The 20156-nt window shown below is 35.2% G+C and overlaps 7 non-coding genes across 7 annotated transcripts; all 7 read left to right on the forward strand.

Annotated features, from left to right (window-relative positions):
* Nucleotides 1-2111: 2111 nt before the first annotated feature.
* On the forward strand, nt 2112-2183 carry Trnap-agg (transfer RNA proline (anticodon AGG)). The gene has a single exon. It is a non-coding gene; the product is annotated as a tRNA-Pro (tRNA).
* Nucleotides 2184-4203: 2020 nt separating this feature from the next.
* Nucleotides 4204-4275, forward strand: Trnap-cgg (transfer RNA proline (anticodon CGG)). The gene has a single exon. It is a non-coding gene; the product is annotated as a tRNA-Pro (tRNA).
* A 1766-nt stretch (nt 4276-6041) lies between these two features.
* On the forward strand, nt 6042-6113 carry Trnap-agg (transfer RNA proline (anticodon AGG)). The gene has a single exon. It is a non-coding gene; the product is annotated as a tRNA-Pro (tRNA).
* Nucleotides 6114-10614: 4501 nt separating this feature from the next.
* Nucleotides 10615-10686, forward strand: Trnap-agg (transfer RNA proline (anticodon AGG)). The gene has a single exon. It is a non-coding gene; the product is annotated as a tRNA-Pro (tRNA).
* Nucleotides 10687-12706: 2020 nt separating this feature from the next.
* Trnap-cgg (transfer RNA proline (anticodon CGG)) lies at nt 12707-12778 on the forward strand. Its single transcript has one exon. It is a non-coding gene; the product is annotated as a tRNA-Pro (tRNA).
* A 1766-nt stretch (nt 12779-14544) lies between these two features.
* Trnap-agg (transfer RNA proline (anticodon AGG)) lies at nt 14545-14616 on the forward strand. The gene has a single exon. It is a non-coding gene; the product is annotated as a tRNA-Pro (tRNA).
* Nucleotides 14617-19139: 4523 nt separating this feature from the next.
* Nucleotides 19140-19211, forward strand: Trnap-agg (transfer RNA proline (anticodon AGG)). The gene has a single exon. It is a non-coding gene; the product is annotated as a tRNA-Pro (tRNA).
* Nucleotides 19212-20156: the final 945 nt, after the last annotated feature.

The following is a 20156-nucleotide window of genomic DNA, read 5'->3' on the forward strand; positions in this document are numbered from 1 at the left end:
AGTAATCTTTTTGCAACTACTGGAAGGATAATTCTAGCCAAAATATTTTTTATCTACTCTGTCCGAGAGAGTGACTCACGTTTCCATAAAGGTTACATTCTTTTGCTTTCATTACAAGATGAGCTGAGCTTTTCTTGCGAGTCATCTATCGAAATTCCATGCGGTAATCCAAACAAAGTAGCATTGTATTTCAAAGTCCAAGAGGAAACACATCGAGTCTTTTCAATTAGCTTCTTTATTTTCAGAGAGATCGTAGCAAAATACAAACGCTGGCAATCTTGTCTTTGAAAAGTGCGTTCCGATTTCCCACCGTTCTGAGTCCAAACTAATGGCCCGACACGCCCATTCTGTCTAGAATCCATCAAAAACCTCCTTAGACACTGCAGAACCGTTGGTCTTGAAGTTTTGGTCCTTTACCACGGGAGACTATATTGATCGGAGGCATGTTCACCACTGACAGCGGCACACAGGTTATACAAAATCGCACATTGAATCCCAGATTATGCATCCCAGATATCAACTTCAGTCAAAATCAGAGCTCAAAATCCAGGCCCATTGTGAAACCTCCAAATTCACACTTCCAGAATCAGACCTTCAGATTCAGACCACTCTACGGCTTAAGATAACTCCTGCAAAGTGGAATGCTCCAAAATAAAATGTGTTGCTTAATGATATTACTGTGTGACTTGACTTTAAAAATACCCTGATCATGGTGCAATCCACGGCTAGAGAATTCAAGGTAATTTATCTTCCCACTTGAAGCACTTTGCTCGTGCAGCATTGGATGAACCGAACAGCGTATTTGGATATACCTTAAAACGTCAATAAACGACTCTCGGGGGTAACGCTGTACGGGGAAAAGAAATTTGAGGACATTTTACTTAAGGTATAATGCGTAATCATTAATTACACATACAAATTACTTGACAGTCGACTTTAAGAAAACAAATGAATCAAAGGACCTAATATGAACTAACCAAAGGCTATATATGATGAAAACAATATGGTCATTATGATTTACATATAGGAGATCCATGATATAGTTATATCAGAAAGCCTATAAACAATATAACATTAAACAGATTCATTTCATTGGAGTGAGAAACAGGCGAGCATTCCATAAACACGTGGTGAGGTCTGCAAAGACACATTAGCATGCAAAATGTTTTGTTATATAAGATAAAAGCTATGCAACATTCAACGGAAAGTTCTCTCTTCTGTTGGAACTTACACCATGTCTCTGGGAATATCACTTGACAGAAAGCAATACAAAAGCTTCAACCACCTCAATTCTAGTTGTAAAGGTAATGTTTTTGCAACTACAAGATGGTAATTCCAGCTGAAATAATGTTATACTCACTCTGAATACCTGATTGAATGACTCAATGTTTCACGCTTCCATGAAGGTAACACTCTTTTGCTTTCATTGCTAGACGAGCGGGTTTTTCCATTCGAGTCATCAATCGAAATTTCATGCGCTAAACACAACGAAATGTTATTGTATTTATAAGTCCAAAAGTAACTACACCAAATCTTTTCTATTAGTATCTTTAGTTTACGTGAGATTACAAAGTATACACGATGACAACATTGCCTTTTACAAGCGCGATCCAGTGTTTAATGGACTAATTATATGATACTGTCCATTTATATGTACATTTCCTAGTTCTGTGGAATTCCAACTTTAAAACACAAATACAGCTACTTTGATAATAACTAAAACATGACAGAAACAAAAATACCAAAGAAAACTGGAAACAAATTTTGATGCAATAACAACAAATGGCTATTGCTATCAGGGAATTCTATTTTAGAAGCGGTTACAATGAAAACATTAAAGAAAATCTAATATGGGCATGTACCATTCAAATGTAACTTCGATGATCACCGATAAATTCAGTTTGAGCTCTTTTTATAAACGTTATCTTGTCAATCGTCATTTACTCAATGTCATTCATAGATTTTGCGACGCTGGATCATACACATGAACGTAACCTGGTGAAGGCATACAGCAATAATAAATAAAGCGAGGTATGCATCATTACAACGTACAACATCCATCTTTAAACTTGACATTCATACAATTATCGGAACAGACATTTCATCATCACGGCTCGTTGGTCTAGGGGTATGATTCTCGCTTAGGGTGCGAGAGGTCCCGGGTTCAAATCCCGGACGAGCCCAACATTTTATCATGTTTTAATTTGCCCACTTTGTCGCCATCGATAATATCCTACTTTACTAAAACTTATTAAGCCCACATTTTGTTTTAATTCCTTTAAAGAGCAAAAGCGTCTAACAGCCAAGCCAGATAAGCAATGAAATATACATTTCTTCACTAAGCTCTGAGTAACACCTGTACACAATGACAATCTGATATTGATAACAAAGAATTGTCAATGTAGTGTCATCGTAAATTATCTGACTACATATATGGTATATTATTGCACATTTTTCAGTGGAAAGTAATTATGTGAATACGAGTTGTTGGTATACCAATTTTGTTTTATATAAAATCAAGGGTGCCAAAATACGCTTGAAAAATCAGCGTCCTCAATGTAGCTATAGCGGTTCTTATAATCATGTCTGCAAGCTAATATTCGTCAAAAGACATTTAAAAGTTCATACAGGAGATATATAGACATTTCAATTTATCATGCTTTACAAATGGTATGACCATGGCCAACAACAAGAGTAAACAGATACATTTCTAATCTATCTACGGTGCACAATTGTATCCCATGTATAACGATATAAGCATGGAAATGTAAAAAAGGATTATCAGTGCTAATACTTAACGAATTAAATATATGAAGACCTATCCGAGATGATGCTACACGTCTCTTCTTCCAAATATCTTGAGCAATCATAGCCAAAATCACGCCTACAAATCTAGACCAAGAGTGTTTAATAAAAGTCGTTAGGCACGTGGTAAAGATTATTTACACACATTGTCATGCGAAACCTTTTGGTGCATATAACAGCAGTGCACCATTCAAAGCATCGATTATCTCTTCTGTTCCATTTGATACCATGCCTCTGGGACGTTGAATCGACAGCAATGAAAATGCGTCAGCCGCCATAATTCTAGTTGGAGAGTTCATTCTTTGACACTACTCGAAGGTTAATTCCAGCTTAGATATTTTTTTATACTCCAAATACCGGAAGGAATGACTCAAGGTTTTACATTTCCATGAAGGCAACACTCAGTTTCATTGATTACAAGAGAAGCTGGCTTTTTCTTCCGAGTTATCTATAGGAATTCCATGCGCTAAACAACAGTGATGTGAAGCGATTTTGATTTTGAACGTAGCTTTAACAGTTTTTCAGTCATATCGCTTCGATACCTGCAATGTGCCACTTTATAGTGATGTCTAGCAGTGGGGCATCATGCCGCAGACATGTATTATGATATCCCACCCAGTCACATTATCCTAACACCAGGCCGACCAGTCCTAACACTAACCTCTTAATGCTGAGCGCCAAAAGAGGCATCTGGTAGTACCATTTGTGTAAGTACTCCATGTAATATTTGAATACAGTAGTTAAAGAACCCCAAAGCTGAATTAGAAGTATTAACATATATTGTTATGCATCTCTTTATTGAATTGGGATAAAGGGATGGTATTATTATTGTGTTGAAAAAATATGCTAAAGATAATAATTCATTTCTTAATTGTTATGACGAAAATATATTTATTTGTTCAAGTGTATAGTTGGTCCTAATAATTTATATGATCGGCTATGATGAAAGCATTTCCTGTTGGTCGAATTAAACGGATATATTCATACGTCTTAAGATGGCTATATTTTGGTAGCTGACCCTGATGAAACTGAAAATCTACACAATGCTCACAATGGTTACTGACTAGTTCCTGAACGTTAACTGCTAAGAAGGAATGTCTAAGCAACTTTTAAAAAAGAACAGTAAACGAACTAGTGTTTTAACAGTATGAAGCTGGGATGGTGTTGTATTTAGCGAAGACACATTTTGTGGACTTTTCGTAAGTGGTTTTTTGACACTTATCATATGTCAATGTCATTTATATATTCTGCCACGCTGTATCATAAAACTTGACCGTAAGCTAGCAAAACCATACAGTAATGACAAAATCCACTGAGGTATGCTGCATTAAATGTTTAGCCAACACTATTAAACTTGTCATACAGGCAATTATCGGAACAGATATAATTTTTAACTACGGCTCGTTGGTCTAGGGGTATGATTCTCGCTTCGGGTGCGAGAGGTCCCGGGTTCAAATCCCGGACGAGCCCAATATTTTATTATGTTTCACGTCGCCCACTTTGTCTCTATCGTTACTATAATGCCGAATCTTTCTTCACTTTTTTCTAAACTCTTCATTTTAATTGTTTCAAATAGCACAAAACATCTCACCGCTAAACCTGGTCACATGCACTAATACATATATGTAACTAAAAGTATATATCTACACAAAGGTCTGATTAACATTTGTGTACAATGACATATTGACAAAAACATCAGTGCAAGACAAATGTGTGCCTAAAGAGTGACAGGTGTATTCGACAGCATAAATCGTTGGTCAAAGGAACTAGTTATATCTTTGGGTATCATAACTCTCGTTCAGCATGTAATTCAGTAACAGGAAGGTCTAAACATTAGACACCTGGCCTGCACTAATGACAACGAAATAGAATCGTAAATATTGTGACTGAATGTGTGATATTTGGTCACACATTTTCAATACAAAGAATTATGTGAATGTGACTTGGTGCTATATCAATTATTTATAAAAGAAAACGAGACGATATTCGCATGAAAAATTAGCGTCCTCTTTGTATTTATATACGATAGTACAACCAAACCTGTAAACAAATATTCTACAAAAAAGACATTAAGAACTATATACACCAGGTATATTGAAAATTAAATCTCATCGAACTTTGCTGATGACATGATCAAGGCCATCATCAAGAGCACACATAGAAATGATGATTGGTATAACAGCTATAAAACGAGAAGGTACTCATTTCTTATCTCTGTGCGACGCACGATTTTATCCCATGTATGATGGTTTTAGTTCTAAAGATGTCCATTTTCTATAGCTGTCAGAATTGTAATATAGATAAGCAGATTAGCTTGCGCATGTCACGTATAAGTCTAGACAAGTGAAAACAGCAATGACAATTCGATAATCAATAGTATGTATCTTTCATCTAATAACGTCATATCTACATGACGATATTCAGATTAAATAATATCAAAGAAAGTAGAAATTGAACAATTTGTTACATTGTTTCGATGAGATAATACATCACATTAATCAGTCGAGTAATATTGCCTTTCAACACCAATTACTACATAGTCGTTGAAACACCTATATTCTTCAATGAGTGTTCCCAAAACTTAACAGAAATTTCAACAATCTGGAACACACAAAAACAATTGGATGTAGATCTTTCTGTTTCTCTTATGGCGCTAAATAAGTTGTAGTAGATTTTGTTGTTATCGAATAATGGTTTTCAGACATCGTAGCGATATGTCTGAAAAATTCATAACATTGAAGTAATGTATCATTGACCAGTATCCACCATAACTAAATATCACTTCGCATTAAATTGCAAAGACTATTCGTTGCTGTAAGCCGAAGGATGGAAACAAAATACAAAGAATGCGTGACATAATTCTGCTCATCGTGAAATATAGTATACATGTAATGCATTGAACATGTAAAGCTTTATCATTTGATTTATATATTCTGTTTATCAATGTTTCAAAAGTCTGTTTCAGTATTTTGATGCAATTTAACCTTTAAATACTATTACCAAAATGTCCTTTATCATACATCTGATCGTCACTGATAAGTTCAGTTTTAGCACATTTCACAAGCGTTATCTTGTCAGTCGTCATTACCCAACGTCATCTATGGATTTTGCAACGCTGTATCATAAAACATGAAAGTAACTTGGTGCAGGTATACATCAATGATAAAAAGATAGAGATATGCTGCATTATACTATACAACTTCCATCATTAATCTTCACATTCTCTTTTTCGACACGGCTCGTTGGTCTAGGGGTATGATTCTCGCTTAGGGTGCGAGAGGTCCCGGGTTCAAATCCCGGACGAGCCCAACGTTTTTAATCATGTTTCTACTTCGTCCACTTTGTCTCGATGTTTGCAAATATTCTTCAAGAGACATTAAACAATATATATGAGATTGATGGATATTTCAATCGTATTTGACTTTACATATGACATGAATGTGACCAACATAAAGAGTACACAATGTGATAACTGATAGAGCATTACAAAACGAGAACGAGTTCATATCTAATGTATCCACGATGCATGACTTTATCCATTGTATGATGCTATAAACAAGAGAATATAACAAGGGATCATCAGTCCTAATATATACTTAAGGAATTATATATATATATATATATATATATATATATATATATATATAGATATAGATATAGATATAGATAAAGATATAGATATATAATTGTTTGTGTGAGTGTGATTTGAATTTTTAACGTAGCTTTAACAATCTTTTGAGTCATATCGCTACGATGTCCGCAGTGATTTCTAGCACCGGGGCATCATGACACAGACATGTAGCATGATGTCCCACTCAGTCACATTATCCTGAAACAAGGTCAACCAGTCCTATATCTAACCTCTTAATGCTGAGCGACTAGCGATTTATGCCGATAAATCAGTCTTTCACCCGTGATGATGCTGATTCTCTGATGAGGGGCTGATACCACAACATCGTCCATCAGTATCAACACAGATTTGTGGTGTTGATTTATCGGACTATTTGCGAGGCAGCTGTTAATACCATTTTTATGTCCTTTGTACGACTCGCCCGTGAATTGAAACTCCAACCTCCCGCATCCGAGGCGGACGCTCAAACCACTAGCCCACCGGAGCGGTCCAACACGGTAAAGAAACTTATTGCAATAGCAAAATGTGTACTGCTTTTAGGGATTCTATTATAAGCCGTCGAAATCAAAACATTAAAGAAACTTCGATTAAAGCCTTCAACTTAATTGATCTCTTATTCGTTGTTTTTTGATAATTTGTAGACTGTTAAACAAAATTAAAAGAACTACATTTTGAAAACAAATAATTCAAGGTATTAGTATACGGCTTGATTGTGTTCACTTTCGAAAGAACACAATATTGAAGCAAGTAAAACTGAACAGTACACTTTATAGTCAAATTTCTTTTCACATTAGATTGCGAAGACAATGTGTAGCTGTAAACCGGTGGATAGGAAATTACGTCATAGTATAGATGCGTGAAAATTCTGCAGACTTTAAAGTACAATATACAGGTAAGGCATTGAAACAATACGCAATAACCATTTGACTTGTTTATTCTCTTTATCAATTCTTTTACAATTATTTTTGTCCAGCCATTGCGCGCGCATTTTAATTTTACCTTAATTGTAAGAAATATTCTTAAATCTCTGAAACGTCACTAAGTTTATTTTGGGCACTTTTCATAAGTGAGTTGTTGTCATTTATAATCAGTCAATGTTATGTATAGATTTGGCCACGAAGTATCATAAATCATGAATGTAACCAAGTAAACACATACATCATTGATAAATCAATCGAGTTATGCTGCATTAAAATGTACACCTTACAAAATTAAACTTGATACGCATGTTATTATCGGAAAAATCTTATTTTCAACACGGCTTGTTGATATAGGGGTGTTATTCTTGCATAGGGAGCGAGAAGTCCCGAACGAGCGCAACAGTTTATCATGTGTTATGCTGCCCAATTTGTGGTGATCGATACAATAATGTTGAATTTTTCTTCACTTTAAATTTCTAAACTCACTATCTGTTTAATTGCTTCAAGGAGCACAAACGTCTAACAGCTAGGCTAGTCTCTGCATGAATTAAATATATGTAATGAAATATAAATTTATACACTAAGCTCGATCAACACCTGTGTACAATGGCAGATTGATGATAAATGTATAATCATTACATACATGTCCTTCCCTAATTGACTATGAAACGGCATCGTAAATTATGTGACAACGTATGCGATTTTGCTTCACACTTTTAAGTACAAAGAATCATGTGACTGAGTTGGTGTTATTCCACTTATTTATAAGAACAAGGTTGACAACATACGCTTGAAAACTTAGCGTCCTCAGTGTAGATACAGAAGATAGCTTAAACAATCCTACAAGCAAAAAGATCTTTAAAACTATATTCACTTTACAGATGAAATGACCATGGTCAACATCAAAAGTACACAGACAAGATGATAACTGATTTAATGTATACAAAACGAGTTCATTCCTAATCTAAATACGATGAACAATTTTATGTCATGCATGATAATATAAACAACTTTAAAAAGGGACTATGAATGCTAATAGATAATTAAATAGATAATCTCTTCTTTTCCAAATGAAACCAAACCTCTAGGACGTTGTATCGACAGGAAGTAATGAACATGCTTCAGTCACCTAAATTACAGTTTAATAAGTAATCTTTTTGCAACTACTGGAAGGATAATTCTAGCCAAAATATTTTTTATCTACTCTGTCCGAGAGAGTGACTCACGTTTCCATAAAGGTTACATTCTTTTGCTTTCATTACAAGATGAGCTGAGCTTTTCTTGCGAGTCATCTATCGAAATTCCATGCGGTAATCCAAACAAAATAGCATTGTATTTCAAAGTCCAAGAGGAAACACATCGAGTCTTTTCAATTAGCTTCTTTATTTTCAGAGAGATCGTAGCAAAATACAAACGCTGGCAATCTTGTCTTTGAAAAGTGCGTTCCGATTTCCCACCGTTCTGAGTCCAAACTAATGGCCCGACACGCCCATTCTGTCTAGAATCCATCAAAAACCTCCTTAGACACTGCAGAGCCGTTGGTCTTGAAGTTTTGGTCCTTTACCACGGGAGACTATATTGATCGGAGGCATGTTCACCACTGACAGCGGCACACAGGTTATACAAAATCGCACATTGAATCCCAGATTATGCATCCCAGATATCAACTTCAGTCAAAATCAGAGCTCAAAATCCAGGCCCATTGTGAAACCTCCAAATTCACACTTCCAGAATCAGACCTTCAGATTCAGACCACTCTACGGCTTAAGATAACTCCTGCAAAGTGGAATGCTCCAAAATAAAATGTGTTGCTTAATGATATTACTGTGTGACTTGACTTTAAAAATACCCTGATCATGGTGCAATCCACGGCTAGAGAATTCAAGGTAATTTATCTTCCCACTTGAAGCACTTTGCTCGTGCAGCATTGGGTGAACCGAACAGCGTATTTGGATATACCTTAAAACGTCAATAAACGACTCTCGGGGGTAACGCTGTACGGGGAAAAGAAATTTGAGGACATTTTACTTAAGGTATAATGCGTAATCATTAATTACACATACAAATTACTTGACAGTCGACTTTAAGAAAACAAATGAATCAAAGGACCTAATATGAACTAACCAAAGGCTATATATGATGAAAACAATATGGTCATTATGATTTACATATAGGAGATCCATGATATAGTTATATCAGAAAGCCTATAAACAATATAACATTAAACAGATTCATTTCATTGGAGTGAGAAACAGGCGAGCATTCCATAAACACGTGGTGAGGTCTGCAAAGACACATTAGCATGCAAAATGTTTTGTTATATAAGATAAAAGCTATGCAACATTCAACGGAAAGTTCTCTCTTCTGTTGGAACTTACACCATGTCTCTGGGAATATCACTTGACAGAAAGCAATACAAAAGCTTCAACCACCTCAATTCTAGTTGTAAAGGTAATGTTTTTGCAACTACAAGATGGTAATTCCAGCTGAAATAATGTTATACTCACTCTGAATACCTGATTGAATGACTCAATGTTTCACGCTTCCATGAAGGTAACACTCTTTTGCTTTCATTGCTAGACGAGCGGGTTTTTCCATTCGAGTCATCAATCGAAATTTCATGCGCTAAACACAACGAAATGTTATTGTATTTATAAGTCCAAAAGTAACTACACCAAATCTTTTCTATTAGTATCTTTAGTTTACGTGAGATTACAAAGTATACACGATGACAACATTGCCTTTTACAAGCGCGATCCAGTGTTTAATGGACTAATTATATGATACTGTCCATTTATATGTACATTTCCTAGTTCTGTGGAATTCCAACTTTAAAACACAAATACAGCTACTTTGATAATAACTAAAACATGACAAAAACAAAAATACCAAAGAAAACTGGAAACAAATTTTGATGCAATAACAACAAATGGCTATTGCTATCAGGGAATTCTATTTTAGAAGCGGTTACAATGAAAACATTAAAGAAAATCTAATATGGGCATGTACCATTCAAATGTAACTTCGATGATCACCGATAAATTCAGTTTGAGCTCTTTTTATAAACGTTATCTTGTCAATCGTCATTTACTCAATGTCATTCATAGATTTTGCGACGCTGGATCATACACATGAACGTAACCTGGTGAAGGCATACAGCAATAATAAATAAAGCGAGGTATGCATCATTACAACGTACAACATCCATCTTTAAACTTGACATTCATACAATTATCGGAACAGACATTTCATCATCACGGCTCGTTGGTCTAGGGGTATGATTCTCGCTTAGGGTGCGAGAGGTCCCGGGTTCAAATCCCGGACGAGCCCAACATTTTATCATGTTTTAATTTGCCCACTTTGTCGCCATCGATAATATCCTACTTTACTAAAACTTATTAAGCCCACATTTTGTTTTAATTCCTTTAAAGAGCAAAAGCGTCTAACAGCCAAGCCAGATAAGCAATGAAATATACATTTCTTCACTAAGCTCTGAGTAACACCTGTACACAATGACAATCTGATATTGATAACAAAGACTTGTCAATGTAGTGTCATCGTAAATTATCTGACTACATATATGGTATATTATTGCACATTTTTCAGTGGAAAGTAATTATGTGAATACGAGTTGTTGGTATACCAATTTTGTTTTATATAAAATCAAGGGTGCCAAAATACGCTTGAAAAATCAGCGTCCTCAATGTAGCTATAGCGGTTCTTATAATCATGTCTGCAAGCTAATATTCGTCAAAAGACATTTAAAAGTTCATACAGGAGATATATAGACATTTCAATTTATCATGCTTTACAAATGGTATGACCATGGCCAACAACAAGAATAAACAGATACATTTCTAATCTATCTACGGTGCACAATTGTATCCCATGTATAACGATATAAGCATGGAAATGTAAAAAAGGATTATCAGTGCTAATACTTAACGAATTAAATATATGAAGACCTATCCGAGATGATGCTACACGTCTCTTCTTCCAAATATCTACAGCAATCATAGCCAAAATCACGCCTACAAATCTAGACCAAGAGTGTTTAATAAAAGTCGTTAGGCACGTGGTAAAGATTATTTACACACATTGTCATGCGAAACCTTTTGGTGCATATAACAGCAGTGCACCATTCAAAGCATCGATTATCTCTTCTGTTCCATTTGATACCATGCCTCTGGGACGTTGAATCGACAGCAATGAAAATGCGTCAGCCGCCATAATTCTAGTTGGAGAGTTCATTCTTTGACACTACTCGAAGGTTAATTCCAGCTTAGATATTTTTTTATACTCCAAATACCGGAAGGAATGACTCAAGGTTTTACATTTCCATGAAGGCAACACTCAGTTTCATTGATTACAAGAGAAGCTGGCTTTTTCTTCCGAGTTATCTATAGGAATTCCATGCGCTAAACAACAGTGATGTGATGCGATTTTGATTTTGAACGTAGCTTTAACAGTTTTTCAGTCATATCGCTTCGACACCTGCAATGTGCCACTTTATAGTGATGTCTAGCAGTGGGGCATCATGCCGCAGACATGTATTATGATATCCCACCCAGTCACATTATCCTAACACCAGGCCGACCAGTCCTAACACTAACCTCTTAATGCTGAGCGCCAAAAGAGGCATCTGGTAGTACCATTTGTGTAAGTACTCCATGTAATATTTGAATACAGTAGTTAAAGAACCCCAAAGCTGAATTAGAAGTATTAACATATATTGTTATGCATCTCTTTATTGAATTGGGTTAAAGGGATGGTATTATTATTGTGTTGAAAAAATATGCTAAAGATAATAATTCATTTCTTAATTGTTATGACGAAAATATATTTATTTGTTCAAGTGTATAGTTGGTCCTAATAATTTATATGATCGGCTATGATGAAAGCATTTCCTGTTGGTCGAATTAAACGGATATATTCATACGTCTTAAGATGGCTATATTTTGGTAGCTGACCCTGATGAAACTGAAAATCTACACAATGCTCACAATGGTTACTGACTAGTTCCTGAACGTTAACTGCTAAGAAGGAATGTCTAAGCAACTTTTGAAAAAGAACAGTAAACGAACTAGTGTTTTAACAGTATGAAGCTGGGATGGTGTTGTATTTAGCGAAGACACATTTTGTGGACTTTTCGTAAGTGGTTTTTTGACACTTATCATATGTCAATGTCATTTATATATTCTGCCACGCTGTATCATAAAACTTGACCGTAAGCTAGCAAAACCATACAGTAATGACAAAATCCACTGAGGTATGCTGCATTAAATGTTTAGCCAACACTATTAAACTTGTCATACAGGCAATTATCGGAACAGATATAATTTTTAACTACGGCTCGTTGGTCTAGGGGTATGATTCTCGCTTCGGGTGCGAGAGGTCCCGGGTTCAAATCCCGGACGAGCCCAATATTTTATTATGTTTCACGTCGCCCACTTTGTCTCTATCGTTACTATAATGCCGAATCTTTCTTCACTTTTTTCTAAACTCTTCATTTTAATTGTTTCAAATAGCACAAAACATCTCACCGCTAAACCTGGTCACATGCACTAATACATATATGTAACTAAAAGTATATATCTACACAAAGGTCTGATTAACATTTGTGTACAATGACATATTGACAAAAACATCAGTGCAAGACAAATGTGTGCCTAAAGAGTGACAGGTGTATTCGACAGCATAAATCGTTGGTCAAAGGAACTAGTTATATCTTTGGGTATCATAACTCTCGTTCAGCATGTAATTCAGTAACAGGAAGGTCTAAACATTAGACACCTGGCCTGCACTAATGACAACGAAATAGAATCGTAAATATTGTGACTGAATGTGTGATATTTGGTCACACATTTTCAATACAAAGAATTATGTGAATGTGACTTGGTGCTATATCAATTATTTATAAAAGAAAACGAGACGATATTCGCATGAAAAATTAGCGTCCTCTTTGTATTTATATACGATAGTACAACCAAACCTGTAAACAAATATTCTACAAAAAAGACATTAAGAACTATATACACCAGGTATATTGAAAATTAAATCTCATCGAACTTTGCTGATGACATGATCAAGGCCATCATCAAGAGCACACATAGAAATGATGATTGGTATAACAGCTATAAAACGAGAAGGTACTCATTTCTTATCTCTGTGCGACGCACGATTTTATCCCATGTATGATGGTTTTAGTTCTAAAGATGTCCATTTTCTATAGCTGTCAGAATTGTAATATAGATAAGCAGATTAGCTTGCGCATGTCACGTATAAGTCTAGACAAGTGAAAACAGCAATGACAATTCGATAATCAATAGTATGTATCTTTCATCTAATAACGTCATATCTACATGACGATATTCAGATTAAATAATATCAAAGAAAGTAGAAATTGAACAATTTGTTACATTGTTTCGATGAGATAATACATCACATTAATCAGTCGAGTAATATTGCCTTTCAACACCAATTACTACATAGTCGTTGAAACACCTATATTCTTCAATGAGTGTTCCCAAAACTTAACAGAAATTTCAACAATCTGGAACACACAAAAACAATTGGATGTAGATCTTTCTGTTTCTCTTATGGCGCTAAATAAGTTGTAGTAGATTTTGTTGTTATCGAATAATGGTTTTCAGACATCGTAGCGATATGTCTGAAAAATTCATAACATTGAAGTAATGTATCATTGACCAGTATCCACCATAACTAAATATCACTTCGCATTAAATTGCAAAGACTATTCGTTGCTGTAAGCCGAAGGATGGAAACAAAATACAAAGAATGCGTGACATAATTCTGCTCATCGTGAAATATAGTATACATGTAATGCATTGAACATGTAAAGCTTTATCATTTGATTTATATATTCTGTTTATCAATGTTTCAAAAGTCTGTTTCAGTATTTTGATGCAATTTAACCTTTAAATACTATTACCAAAATGTCCTTTATCATACATCTGATCGTCACTGATAAGTTCAGTTTTAGCACATTTCACAAGCGTTATCTTGTCAGTCGTCATTACCCAACGTCATCTATGGATTTTGCAACGCTGTATCATAAAACATGAAAGTAACTTGGTGCAGGTATACATCAATGATAAAAAGATAGAGATATGCTGCATTATACTATACAACTTCCATCATTAATCTTCACATTCTCTTTTTCGACACGGCTCGTTGGTCTAGGGGTATGATTCTCGCTTAGGGTGCGAGAGGTCCCGGGTTCAAATCCCGGACGAGCCCAACGTTTTTAATCATGTTTCTACTTCGTCCACTTTGTCTCGATGTTTGCAAATATTCTTCAAGAGACATTAAACAATATATATGAGATTGATGGATATTTCAATCGTATTTGACTTTACATATGACATGAATGTGACCAACATAAAGAGTACACAATGTGATAACTGATAGAGCATTACAAAACGAGAACGAGTTCATATCTAATGTATCCACGATGCATGACTTTATCCATTGTATGATGCTATAAACAAGAGAATATAACAAGGGATCATCAGTCCTAATATATACTTAAGGAATTATATATATATATATATATATATATATATATATATATATATATATATATATATATATATATATAGATATAGATATAGATATAGATAAAGATATAGATATATAATTGTTTGTGTGAGTGTGATTTGAATTTTTAACGTAGCTTTAACAATCTTTTGAGTCATATCGCTACGATGTCCGCAGTGATTTCTAGCACCGGGGCATCATGACACAGACATGTAGCATGATGTCCCACTCAGTCACATTATCCTGAAACAAGGTCAACCAGTCCTATATCTAACCTCTTAATGCTGAGCGACTAGCGATTTATGCCGATAAATCAGTCTTTCACCCGTGATGATGCTGATTCTCTGATGAGGGGCTGATACCACAACATCGTCCATCAGTATCAACACAGATTTGTGGTGTTGATTTATCGGACTATTTGCGAGGCAGCTGTTAATACCATTTTTATGTCCTTTGTACGACTCGCCCGTGATTTGAAACTCCAACCTCCCGCATCCGAGGCGGACGCTCAAACCACTAGCCCACCGGAGCGGTCCAACACGGTAAAGAAACTTATTGCAATAGCAAAATGTGTACTGCTTTTAGGGATTCTATTATAAGCCGTCGAAATCAAAACATTAAAGAAACTTCGATTAAAGCCTTCAACTTAATTGATCTCTTATTCGTTGTTTTTTGATAATTTGTAGACTGTTAAACAAAATTAAAAGAACTACATTTTGAAAACAAATAATTCAAGGTATTAGTATACGGCTTGATTGTGTTCACTTTCGAAAGAACACAATATTGAAGCAAGTAAAACTGAACAGTACACTTTATAGTCAAATTTCTTTTCACATTAGATTGCGAAGACAATGTGTAGCTGTAAACCGGTGGATAGGAAATTACGTCATAGTATAGATGCGTGAAAATTCTGCAGACTTTAAAGTACAATATACAGGTAAGGCATTGAAACAATACGCAATAACCATTTGACTTGTTTATTCTCTTTATCAATTCTTTTACAATTATTTTTGTCCAGCCATTGCGCGCGCATTTTAATTTTACCTTAATTGTAAGAAATATTCTTAAATCTCTGAAACGTCACTAAGTTTATTTTGGGCACTTTTCATAAGTGAGTTGTTGTCATTTATAATCAGTCAATGTTATGTATAGATTTGGCCACGAAGTATCATAAATCATGAATGTAACCAAGTAAACACATACATCATTGATAAATCAATCGAGTTATGCTGCATTAAAATGTACACCTTACAAAATTAAACTTGATACGCATGTTATTATCGGAAAAATCTTATTTTCAACACGGCTTGTTGATATAGGGGTGTTATTCTTGCATAGGGAGCGAGAAGTCCCGAACGAGCGCAACAGTTTATCATGTGTTATGCTGCCCAATTTGTGGTGATCGATACAATAATGTTGAATTTTTCTTCACTTTAAATTTCTAAACTCACTATCTGTTTAATTGCTTCAAGGAGCACAAACGTCTAACAGCTAGGCTAGTCTCTGCATGAATTAAATATATGTAATGAAATATATATTTATACACTAAGCTCGATCAACACCTGTGTACAATGGCAGATTGATGATAAATGTATAATCATTACATACATGTCCTTCCCTAATTGACTATGAAACGGCATCGTAAATTATGTGACAACGTATGCGATTTTGCTTCACACTTTTAAGTACAAAGAATCATGTGACTGAGTTGGTGTTATTCCACTTATTTATAAGAACAAGGTTGACAACATACGCTTGAAAACTTAGCGTCCTCAGTGTAGATACAGAAGATAGCTTAAACAATCCTACAAGCAAAAAGATCTTTAAAACTATATTCACTTTACAGATGAAATGACCATGGTCAACATCAAAAGTACACAGACAAGATGATAACTGATTTAATGTATACAAAACGAGTTCATTCCTAATCTAAATACGATGAACAATTTTATGTCATGCATGATAATATAAACAACTTTAAAAAGGGACTATGAATGCTAATAGATAATTAAATAGATAATCTCTTCTTTTCCAAATGAAACCAAACCTCTAGGACGTTGTATCGACAGGAAGTAATGAACATGCTTCAGTCACCTAAATTACAGTTTAATAAGTAATCTTTTTGCAACTACTGGAAGGATAATTCTAGCCAAAATATTTTGTATCTACTCTGTCCGAGAGAGTGACTCACGTTTCCATAAAGGTTACATTCTTTTGCTTTCATTACAAGATGAGCTGAGCTTTTCTTGCGAGTCATCTATCGAAATTCCATGCGGTAATCCAAACAAAATAGCATTGTATTTCAAAGTCCAAGAGGAAACACATCGAGTCTTTTCAATTAGCTTCTTTATTTTCAGAGAGATCGTAGCAAAATACAAACGCTGGCAATCTTGTCTTTGAAAAGTGCGTTCCGATTTCCCACCGTTCTGAGTCCAAACTAATGGCCCGACACGCCCATTCTGTCTAGAATCCATCAAAAACCTCCTTAGACACTGCAGAGCCGTTGGTCTTGAAGTTTTGGTCCTTTACCACGGGAGACTATATTGATCGGAGGCATGTTCACCACTGACAGCGGCACACAGGTTATACAAAATCGCACATTGAATCCCAGATTATGCATCCCAGATATCAACTTCAGTCAAAATCAGAGCTCAAAATCCAGGCCCATTGTGAAACCTCCAAATTCACACTTCCAGAATCAGACCTTCAGATTCAGACCACTCTACGGCTTAAGATAACTCCTGCAAAGTGGAATGCTCCAAAATAAAATGTGTTGCTTAATGATATTACTGTGTGACTTGACTTTAAAAATACCCTGATCATGGTGCAATCCACGGCTAGAGAATTCAAGGTAATTTATCTTCCCACTTGAAGCACTTTGCTCGTGCAGCATTGGGTGAACCGAACAGCGTATTTGGATATACCTTAAAACGTCAATAAACGACTCTCGGGGGTAACGCTGTACGGGGAAAAGAAATTTGAGGACATTTTACTTAAGGTATAATGCGTAATCATTAATTACACATACAAATTACTTGACAGTCGACTTTAAGAAAACAAATGAATCAAAGGACCTAATATGAACTAACCAAAGGCTATATATGATGAAAACAATATGGTCATTATGATTTACATATAGGAGATCCATGATATAGTTATATCAGAAAGCCTATAAACAATATAACATTAAACAGATTCATTTCATTGGAGTGAGAAACAGGCGAGCATTCCATAAACACGTGGTGAGGTCTGCAAAGACACATTAGCATGCAAAATGTTTTGTTATATAAGATAAAAGCTATGCAACATTCAACGGAAAGTTCTCTCTTCTGTTGGAACTTACACCATGTCTCTGGGAATATCACTTGACAGAAAGCAATACAAAAGCTTCAACCACCTCAATTCTAGTTGTAAAGGTAATGTTTTTGCAACTACAAGATGGTAATTCCAGCTGAAATAATGTTATACTCACTCTGAATACCTGATTGAATGACTCAATGTTTCACGCTTCCATGAAGGTAACACTCTTTTGCTTTCATTGCTAGACGAGCGGGTTTTTCCATTCGAGTCATCAATCGAAATTTCATGCGCTAAACACAACGAAATGTTATTGTATTTATAAGTCCAAAAGTAACTACACCAAATCTTTTCTATTAGTATCTTTAGTTTACGTGAGATTACAAAGTATACACGATGACAACATTGCCTTTTACAAGCGCGATCCAGTGTTTAATGGACTAATTATATGATACTGTCCATTTATATGTACATTTCCTAGTTCTGTGGAATTCCAACTTTAAAACACAAATACAGCTACTTTGATAATAACTAAAACATGACAAAAACAAAAATACCAAAGAAAACTGGAAACAAATTTTGATGCAATAACAACAAATGGCTATTGCTATCAGGGAATTCTATTTTAGAAGCGGTTACAATGAAAACATTAAAGAAAATCTAATATGGGCATGTACCATTCAAATGTAACTTCGATGATCACCGATAAATTCAGTTTGAGCTCTTTTTATAAACGTTATCTTGTCAATCGTCATTTACTCAATGTCATTCATAGATTTTGCGACGCTGGATCATACACATGAACGTAACCTGGTGAAGGCATACAGCAATAATAAATAAAGCGAGGTATGCATCATTACAACGTACAACATCCATCTTTAAACTTGACATTCATACAATTATCGGAACAGACATTTCATCATCACGGCTCGTTGGTCTAGGGGTATGATTCTCGCTTAGGGTGCGAGAGGTCCCGGGTTCAAATCCCGGACGAGCCCAACATTTTATCATGTTTTAATTTGCCCACTTTGTCGCCATCGATAATATCCTACTTTACTAAAACTTATTAAGCCCACATTTTGTTTTAATTCCTTTAAAGAGCAAAAGCGTCTAACAGCCAAGCCAGATAAGCAATGAAATATACATTTCTTCACTAAGCTCTGAGTAACACCTGTACACAATGACAATCTGATATTGATAACAAAGAATTGTCAATGTAGTGTCATCGTAAATTATCTGACTACATATATGGTATATTATTGCACATTTTTCAGTGGAAAGTAATTATGTGAATACAAGTTGTTGGTATACCAATTTTGTTTTATATAAAATCAAGGGTGCCAAAATACGCTTGAAAAATCAGCGTCCTCAATGTAGCTATAGCGGTTCTTATAATCATGTCTGCAAGCTAATATTCGTCAAAAGACATTTAAAAGTTCATACAGGAGATATATAGACATTTCAATTTATCATGCTTTACAAATGGTATGACCATGGCCAACAACAAGAGTAAACAGATACATTTCTAATCTATCTACGGTGCACAATTGTATCCCATGTATAACGATATAAGCATGGAAATGTAAAAAAGGATTATCAGTGCTAATACTTAACGAATTAAATATATGAAGACCTATCCGAGATGATGCTACACGTCTCTTCTTCCAAATATCTACAGCAATCATAGCCAAAATCACGCCTACAAATCTAGACCAAGAGTGTTTAATAAAAGTCGTTAGGCACGTGGTAAAGATTATTTACACACATTGTCATGCGAAACCTTTTGGTGCATATAACAGCAGTGCACCATTCAAAGCATCGATTATCTCTTCTGTTCCATTTGATACCATGCCTCTGGGACGTTGAATCGACAGCAATGAAAATGCGTCAGCCGCCATAATTCTAGTTGGAGAGTTCATTCTTTGACACTACTCGAAGGTTAA

Source organism: Sinohyriopsis cumingii, unplaced genomic scaffold (assembly GCF_028554795.1).
Source record: "Sinohyriopsis cumingii isolate HCF-2022 unplaced genomic scaffold, ASM2855479v2 utg003322l, whole genome shotgun sequence".
Classification (NCBI taxonomy): domain Eukaryota; kingdom Metazoa; phylum Mollusca; class Bivalvia; order Unionida; family Unionidae; genus Sinohyriopsis; species Sinohyriopsis cumingii.